This window comes from Cyprinodon tularosa, unplaced genomic scaffold, assembly GCF_016077235.1.
Source record: "Cyprinodon tularosa strain WSP-4 unplaced genomic scaffold, ASM1607723v1 ctg311, whole genome shotgun sequence".
In the NCBI taxonomy this organism is placed as follows: Eukaryota; Metazoa; Chordata; class Actinopteri; order Cyprinodontiformes; family Cyprinodontidae; genus Cyprinodon; species Cyprinodon tularosa.
The window spans coordinates 393,082-400,916 of NW_024039021.1; positions in this window are offsets into that span (position 1 = coordinate 393,082).

Genomic DNA, 7,835 nt, shown 5'->3' on the forward strand with positions numbered 1-7,835 from the left:
GAGTTTTCCTCTCCACTGTCGCTACATGCATGCTCAGTGTGAGGGATTACAGAGAGCCGATGATTCCTCGCAAACAGCTGGTTTTTCATAGATAGAAATATAGAATAGAATATAAATCCCTTCATTGTCCCACATTGAGGAAAGTGTTGTGTTACAGCAGCAAAGGGATACAGTAGAAGTGGTCACACAATGTGCACTTTAAAAGTGTATAAAAATAACAGATAGGAAAAGAAAACAAATATAGTTTTGTACTGTACAGTGTTTTTACATAAATAAATATTCTGTATCTGGAGAATAAGAATAATACTTTATTAATATCATTGTGCTACCCATATAAATAAATTTTATATTTTCTAATTACAACATTTCTCTGAGTGAGTCTCTCCAGGTTGAAATGGCTGTTCCACTAAGTCTGGTAGAAATGGATATTTACCATCACTACCATCCTACAAAAACTATTATGACCAAAGATCTTTCTTCTATGTTGATACCAAAACATGAGATGTTACTCCTTAAGAGAATAAAGACTAATTCAAGCGTGTTATTTTTTTAAGAATAACTTGGTGCGTCATCTTTTAAACACCTTGCACTGTAACTACTGAGAGGTAGCTGCCTGGGACTAATACCTTGATTAAAATGTATTGTTTATCTGACTTGTTTATCTTGTCTTTAATGTGGGATATCTGATGTTGGTATTTTTTTCATGTTATGCTGAATGGGAACCAGCTTTAAAAAAAAAAACTTAACCAAGTAAATATAAAACAGAATTAATGACTTATTAAACTAAAATATCATAAAGTATCACTATCTGTATTTATATTTGCATTAGCATTACCACTTGGTGTTGGATTGACACCTCTAGTAAGATGCATACATGTCGGTGAGGCCCATTTTTTAAGAAAGCAACGTATTTTATGGACATTCTGCTGCCTTTAGGAGGAGACGGAGCACCAGACATCCTCAGAGAGGCCCCAAACATGAATCAACATTCTCATTGTTCTGCTGCTCTTTCTGTCTGGAACATGATTGGGAAGAATTGAAGCTGATTACTTGAGACTGATGTCAACGAAGCAGAAAACTCGTTTTATAATTTCAGAAAACAAGTTCTAGGTTCTTGGTTAAGTTTTCGGATGACTCGGTCCCGGTGTCCTTACTTTCAGGATCTGATATTAACTAGGGCCTTGTATAGACAGAATTGGACCAATGGTGCTTCAGTAACGTCTCAAAAACCAAGAGCATGATGTTTGATTTTAGACGCCCCACATTGCTCTCTCTGGGAAGTGTTATCCATTGTGAAGTGGTTGAAGTGGTGGCAATGTACAAATATCTCAGTTCTTGGATTGACAAGTTGCGGTTTGACCCAAATACAGACATACATTTTCAAATGTGGTCAGCAGAGAATCCATCTTTTAAGAAAACTGCATTCTTTTAATGTAAATAAAAGGTTTCTCTGCAACTTTTATTGTTGTTTTATAAGAGAACCTCTTAAGCAGGGGCGGATTTAGGAAATTTGGGGCCCTAGGCAAAGACAGGCAAGGGGCCGTGTGAATGTAGTCGCCAAAGTCTCCAGTAGCAGAAAAGTCGCTAGATTTGGCGCAAGGCCCTTTTTTTTAAATTAAAGTGCTAGAGGAGCCTGAAAAGTCGCTAAAGTGCGACACTGCTCTTTGCATCATTTTTTTCAAATGGTTTGCTGCTGTCCTTTTAGCGAAAGGATTTTTATCAAAAACATAATTAAAGTGCACAACTAAGGAATAGGTATGTTAACCATACATGTTAACAGAGTTTTTATGGGGGCCCCAGGAACTTGGGGCCCTAGGCAACTGCCTAGTATTGCCTAATGGTAAATCCCCCCCTGCTCTTAAGCTTTTCATGTGTTTGCTGGTTCAAGGGTTTGTCTGTGAAAGATAAAAATAAACTACAAAACATTGTCAAAATCTGCTCTAAATCATTGGAGTTAAATAAAGAGTCAAACAGTCTCTATTGGAGGAGAAGGAGCTAAAGAAGGCTAAATGTATGTTAGGTCAGCCTCTCCATGCTCTGTCCTCGACGTTTTACGTGCCTTTTCGTAAAACTAATAGTTTCTCCAACTCTTTCGTACCCTCTGTCAATGAACTGTTGAATTCAGATGGGAGTTTATTTAATAAGTAACTTAGACCTTTTTAAAAGGTGAAATATTTTCTTTATAGACCGCTCCTTTGAGCATATACTCATGTCTAAACTGTAGGGAGCAACACACAGTGAGTAACTTTGCAATGTTCTGCTATGTGGTTTGCTACAAAGTAATTGCCTTTTCGGACCAATAAAGTTTTCTGAATCTGAATTTACTAACTAAAGCTGATGAGGCTGATATATCTGGATTTAATAATAAAGGCAGAGGTGGAACCAGGATGCCTTGTAATGTATTTAGCAGCAAGTCAAGGTAAAAGTAAAGTTTTTAGACTACAGCCGGAAAGGTTTGAGGAGACGCCACATTTGTTTGTTTACTTAAGCAATTCAATAATGAGTGCCAGCTGAATGGGAGGAGGGTTGGAGAATAATGCCTTAACTTCAAAGCAAGTTCTGAAGACTTCAGATATTTTGATAAGAAACATGAAACACTCTCATTGTAAAAACCTAAAGGAGCCTTTGTGTCAGAAACATCCATAAACAAACCTGAAGCAGTTGATTAAATGTTGGTCGCTTTCTTACACTTTATGACATTCATCTTGCAGCAGCTTCTAAAAGAAAAGAAAAACACTTTTCCAGTGATCCAAACAAACATGATGCATGCTCAGCCCTTCCTTTTCTTCTTCTTGTGTTTTGGCAACCAGCTGAGCATTCCCAAGAACTATTGTTTAAGGATGTGATCAGAAAGCAGCAATATCTTATTTATTAACCCTGTTTGCACAAAGATATAAGCGCTTCCTGGCTATAAATAACATTATTAATATTTAACTGCATAATTCCTTCTTTTCTTAATTTTTCATGTACAGGAAAGTTTCTTCAAAATATTTATGACATTTAAATAAATCACATCAACCTGTTTCATGTTTCCCAATTAAATCAAATCTAAATGACTGTCCCAACATAGTGTGGTTATCTTTCTGTTCTTTTTCTTCTTCTCTGTCTTTGAAGCCTCTTTCTGTACAGTTTCAAATAAACTACATCAAATTTTTACCTGTGCTTGTTCTTCATTTCCAAAATAAATTATTCATAATTAAAGCTTGAATATCTTTTTGTGTAAAAAAAAAAGAAATAACGTTCATTAATATGTTTTGAAAGCTGTTGGTCATAATTTAAGGATAATTTAGATCTGCTTAAGCTGAGCTGAAGTTCCAGATAGCGGGGTTAATGAATGAGCCAATAGTGCAGGGACCCAGGGGCCCTACAGGCAAAGGATTCCCAGATTACAGACACTTCTCAATCTACTTTTCAGATTATAGTAGATATATAAATTGAAGATGATTCTAACTGTATAACAAAGATTTTTTTTTTTTTTTTTACAAAAATGGAGGCCTGCATTAACAATGGCAGAAAATAGAATCTTTATATTTTTGCTCAGTTTTTATTCTGAGTAGTTTAAGGAATCTTCTTAGAATTTCACTTAAATATTTAACAGGATTCTGCTGTTTGTGAGTTCATTATAGGGGTTTCATAAATATCATAAAAATGTAGCAATGATGATTTAAAAAATATGATTATAATTATCATAACAATAGTAACAGCAATAACGAAAATATGGATAATTTAATAATAATTAATGATTGATTTTGTTTTGTTATAACTAATATTATTAAGAATACAGATATGTTGCTTTATTTAACAATTAAAAAAAATTGAAAACAAGATAAATAAATAAATAAATAATATAAATACATAAATGAATGTGGATTCATTTGATAGCCACTAGGACTCATATGTTGAGCAGTCACTTGCCTCTAATTACATTAATAAATATGAAGTGATCCATTCAGAGGTGGAACCAGGACCGGTTCCGCTGCAGGACGCATCCATGCGGCTCGTTAAACTGACAGAAAGTCGCGCCTTTTGTTTGGACTGAGCGCTCCGCCCTCCCATCTCAGCTTGGAGCGCAAAACAAAGAAACTCATCAGCAAAGTCGGTGGCAGCTCTTTTATATTGTTCCTCAGGGGAAGTTTAAATAATTTCTCTCTGCAACCATGAACTGTTTATGAAAACGCTTTAAAGAATCAAACCCATACCTGTTGATTGCTCCTAAAAAGGAAGGAATCTGATCACATTTTCAGTTGCATCCATGTCAGTAAAATATGACAATAAAACTTTACATTTCGATTTAAAAAACTCAAATTTTATTTATGCATAGCAAGTATTAAACATTATTTTCAGGGATAGGATTAGATTAATAAAACAGTACGTTTTTATTTATTTTTTAAGCAAAATTAATTAATTGAAAACACCAATAATTTCAATAGATGTAAAAATATATATTATTTGACGAAGTTAGTGAAACTATTGGCTTATTTTGCATTTATTACAAGGATTTATATCTATATTTTTAAATGCTTGTTTATTCCTAATTCTATATGCTGTTTCCAATTATAATATTTGATTTATAAATAGAAGAAATAGTTGAAACTGAATTTGAAAAATCTAAAAAATGATGAATCAATTGAGGAGCATCAAAGGCCGCCAATAGAGGCGACCTAAACCCTCCGTTGCTCTAATCAGTCTTTGTTTTGTGAGCTACATGATGTAAGAGGTTTGCAACGATCCAGGAGGTTTGTAATAAAACGAGCGCATCCGAACCCGGAGCAGCGGGCCTCATGTCAGGCGGTGCCCGCACGGACGCGCTCCTTCAGGGGCCTTTCTCCCTTTTCTCCTCGCAGGCCCCTCGTCCTGTGCGCCTGCCGCCTTGTCTGCTGAGGGGTGTCTAATCAGGGAAGACAAGCGGCTGACGGAATGACGACGCTTAATTGGCATGGAGTCGTGGGAACGCGTAAACAAACAGCTGCCATTTTCATTGCCCTTGTTTCCCTCTTCCCCATGAATAAAAGGCGCGGCGGAGAAGAAGTGGAACAGCAAACTGGCAGCTGCAGGGAGGCTGAAGGAACGAAAGAAAGGATGAAGGAGAGGAGGAGGCCTGGATTGAAGATTAGGGCTTCCTTTAATCCGCCATCCACCTCCTCCAGTGATGGGAGGAAAAAACACCGCGCAGATACCTTATGAACAACAGAAAAATCTCCTCTCAACATAAAGGCGAGAACGTTTTCAAGATAAGCCCTGCAAGTGATTATCCCTCTCTAATACAAGCATAGATATGCCTCCTATGGGGGAGAGGAGGGGGGGGCACCAATTGCTGTTATCTAACTAAAGACCTAACTAAATCATACACCTCCAGTATTTTTAATCAATCCCTGAGTTCATTGGATTTTCTTTTCATACATTTATGTAACTCGAGGTATTAAATATTTTTGTTTTTCACACAGAAAATAAAAACAAATGCTTAAAAGAGACAAAACTATTGGAAAAAAAATATTTTTGGCTCTCATCTAATGTACTTTAAATATTAAGAGGAACTTAATTAAACGTGAGGCATCACTGAAGAGAAGAAAAAAAACCTTTTAACAGTGGAACATTGTTATTTTGTCTTTATGAGATCATTTTCTGATTGATTTGATTCTATTGATAGGAAAAAATAGAGATCATCATTCGCCTGGTTCATTTACAATTAATGTTATTTTTCAACTCTGGCCATCTTAGACAGAGCTAGAAGCAGTAAGCTGCTAAAGTGTTTCGCCCTCTAGAAATCCAAATTCTGATGTTAAAGACTAAAAATTAAACATTTTTGTCAAATGTCAAAAATAAATCTTCAGTGGCACATCCTGCCTGTCTATTCTGACAGAGAAGTGCAACTAAAAATGTGTCTATCTTACCATCCAACTCCATTTAGTTTCCCTTTAATTCAAGTAAAAGCTGCATTTTTCAGCAGGTTTTATTTTTTTATTCAATGGAACTAGACTTTCTCGAACTATAAAACTAGTCATTCTATGTTTCCGACTCTTTATATCAGTAACTGCACCGTTTTGAGGCTCTAATTTAACATGGAAACCATGTGAACCTCCATATTAGCTCATCTTCTTCTTGACGAGGCTCTTATTAGCATTTAATTTTCAGCATTTTAATCCTTGCATATGTTCTATCAGAAGTCTATATAGTGCTGAGCAGACATTAAGATTAAGACTTGATTAAAAATTTTAATTAATTAAGTCTTTTGAAGTCAAACGCCTCCTGATTGGCTCCTTTAGAGAAAGTAAAATATAATCCTGAAAGCAGCAGATCATCTCCATCGTCTGAGAACTGCAGTGACTGTCAGGCCACACCAACAGAATCAGAGTAAACATTAAAATAGGATCTGTGGACTGAATTTACAGCGCAGAACAGTGCAGGTCCATTGTTAATACTTGAGGAGGAGAGAGAAAGGAAGGCAGCAGGTGCATCTTGGACACCACAGTCAGTCTCTCTGAAATGAAATCCAAAGTTTATTTTCTTCAGGAATCTGCGGCTTATCTTATTATTAAATGCTGGGAGCTTTTGCTTTGAAAAACTTGCCTGCTCCTTGTTGTAGCATATATCACATCGACTGAGAAGATTTTTAACTTTAAAGGGAGGGTTTAATGGAAGAACAGTGCAATATGTGAGCAAAAAAAAAAGTACACTTCATAATTTGTCCATCAAGTGCTTTAATCAAAGTGCTGTGCATAAAGGTAAAATTGTCATGAAACGCGGACAGATGGACCCAGTATTCAGGAGAGACAGTCAGTAGGAAAGTTCAAAGGGTTTATTAAAATAAAAACAAAACAAAGCGGAGCTGTGGCTCGCGGACTCTGCAGGCGTGGGGAGGCGGGGCACCGCCCAATCTCAGACACTCTGGGGGAGAAACACAGGTAAGTGACCACGATCAACTGATAGATGATTATCCTTGTTGGTCACTTACCTGGTTTAACAGTCCAGACCATGAGTGTCCCCAGTGCTGCAGTCCCAGAGGGGATGCTGGAAGCCAATCCTGGTGAGGGATCCGGAACAGACAGGAACAGACGAAACAGGCAGAATCCAGAACAAGCAGGAACAGAAACAGGTGGCAGGATCCAGACTTCCAGGCATCCACAGGCTCCCAGGAGGGTTCAGAGTCAGACTGGGACCAGAAGCATGACCAGGTGGTCACGCACAGGAGCAGACAGGATCAGGTGCAGATGAGCAGGCACAGTGGAAGAGGGTAGCTGAGACAGGACGTAGGAACCGGAACTTGAAGCAGGACTTTAAACTGGTCTCCTCCTGGAGTCAGGCTTACTTAGATAAAAACTAAACCTCCCCCCATAATGAGCCAAAAACCCAGAGGACTCCACGGGGGAGGAACAGTGGACAGTCAGGAGAAAAGACAAACACTAAAACCCTCTTTCCACTGGCAGCTAGGATCCAGGACAGGAACCATAAAATCAAAGTGAACAGACAGACTAACAAAAAGACAAGCAATGATCTGGCACTGAATGCTCAGGCTGAACTGAATATAAACCAGAGGAAACAGGTGAGAGGAAATAATTATAATGAGGCAGGGAGGGAAAAAAATGACAGGTGAAAGAAATGACTAATTAAGGGAGAGCAAACAGGCCAGATCATGACAAAAATGGACATTAAAAAGAATAAGAAAAATGTAAAGCATGTTACCCTGCAGCCAGAAGATCCTGAGTTTTCCTGAATCTCTTTATAAATACACTTTCCACATTATTATTGTGCCTGTGCGGATTCTCTCTGGGTACTCTGGCTTCCCCCCTAAAGTCCAAAATCATGGCTGGTGTAGGCATGTGTGCATGGTTCTCTGT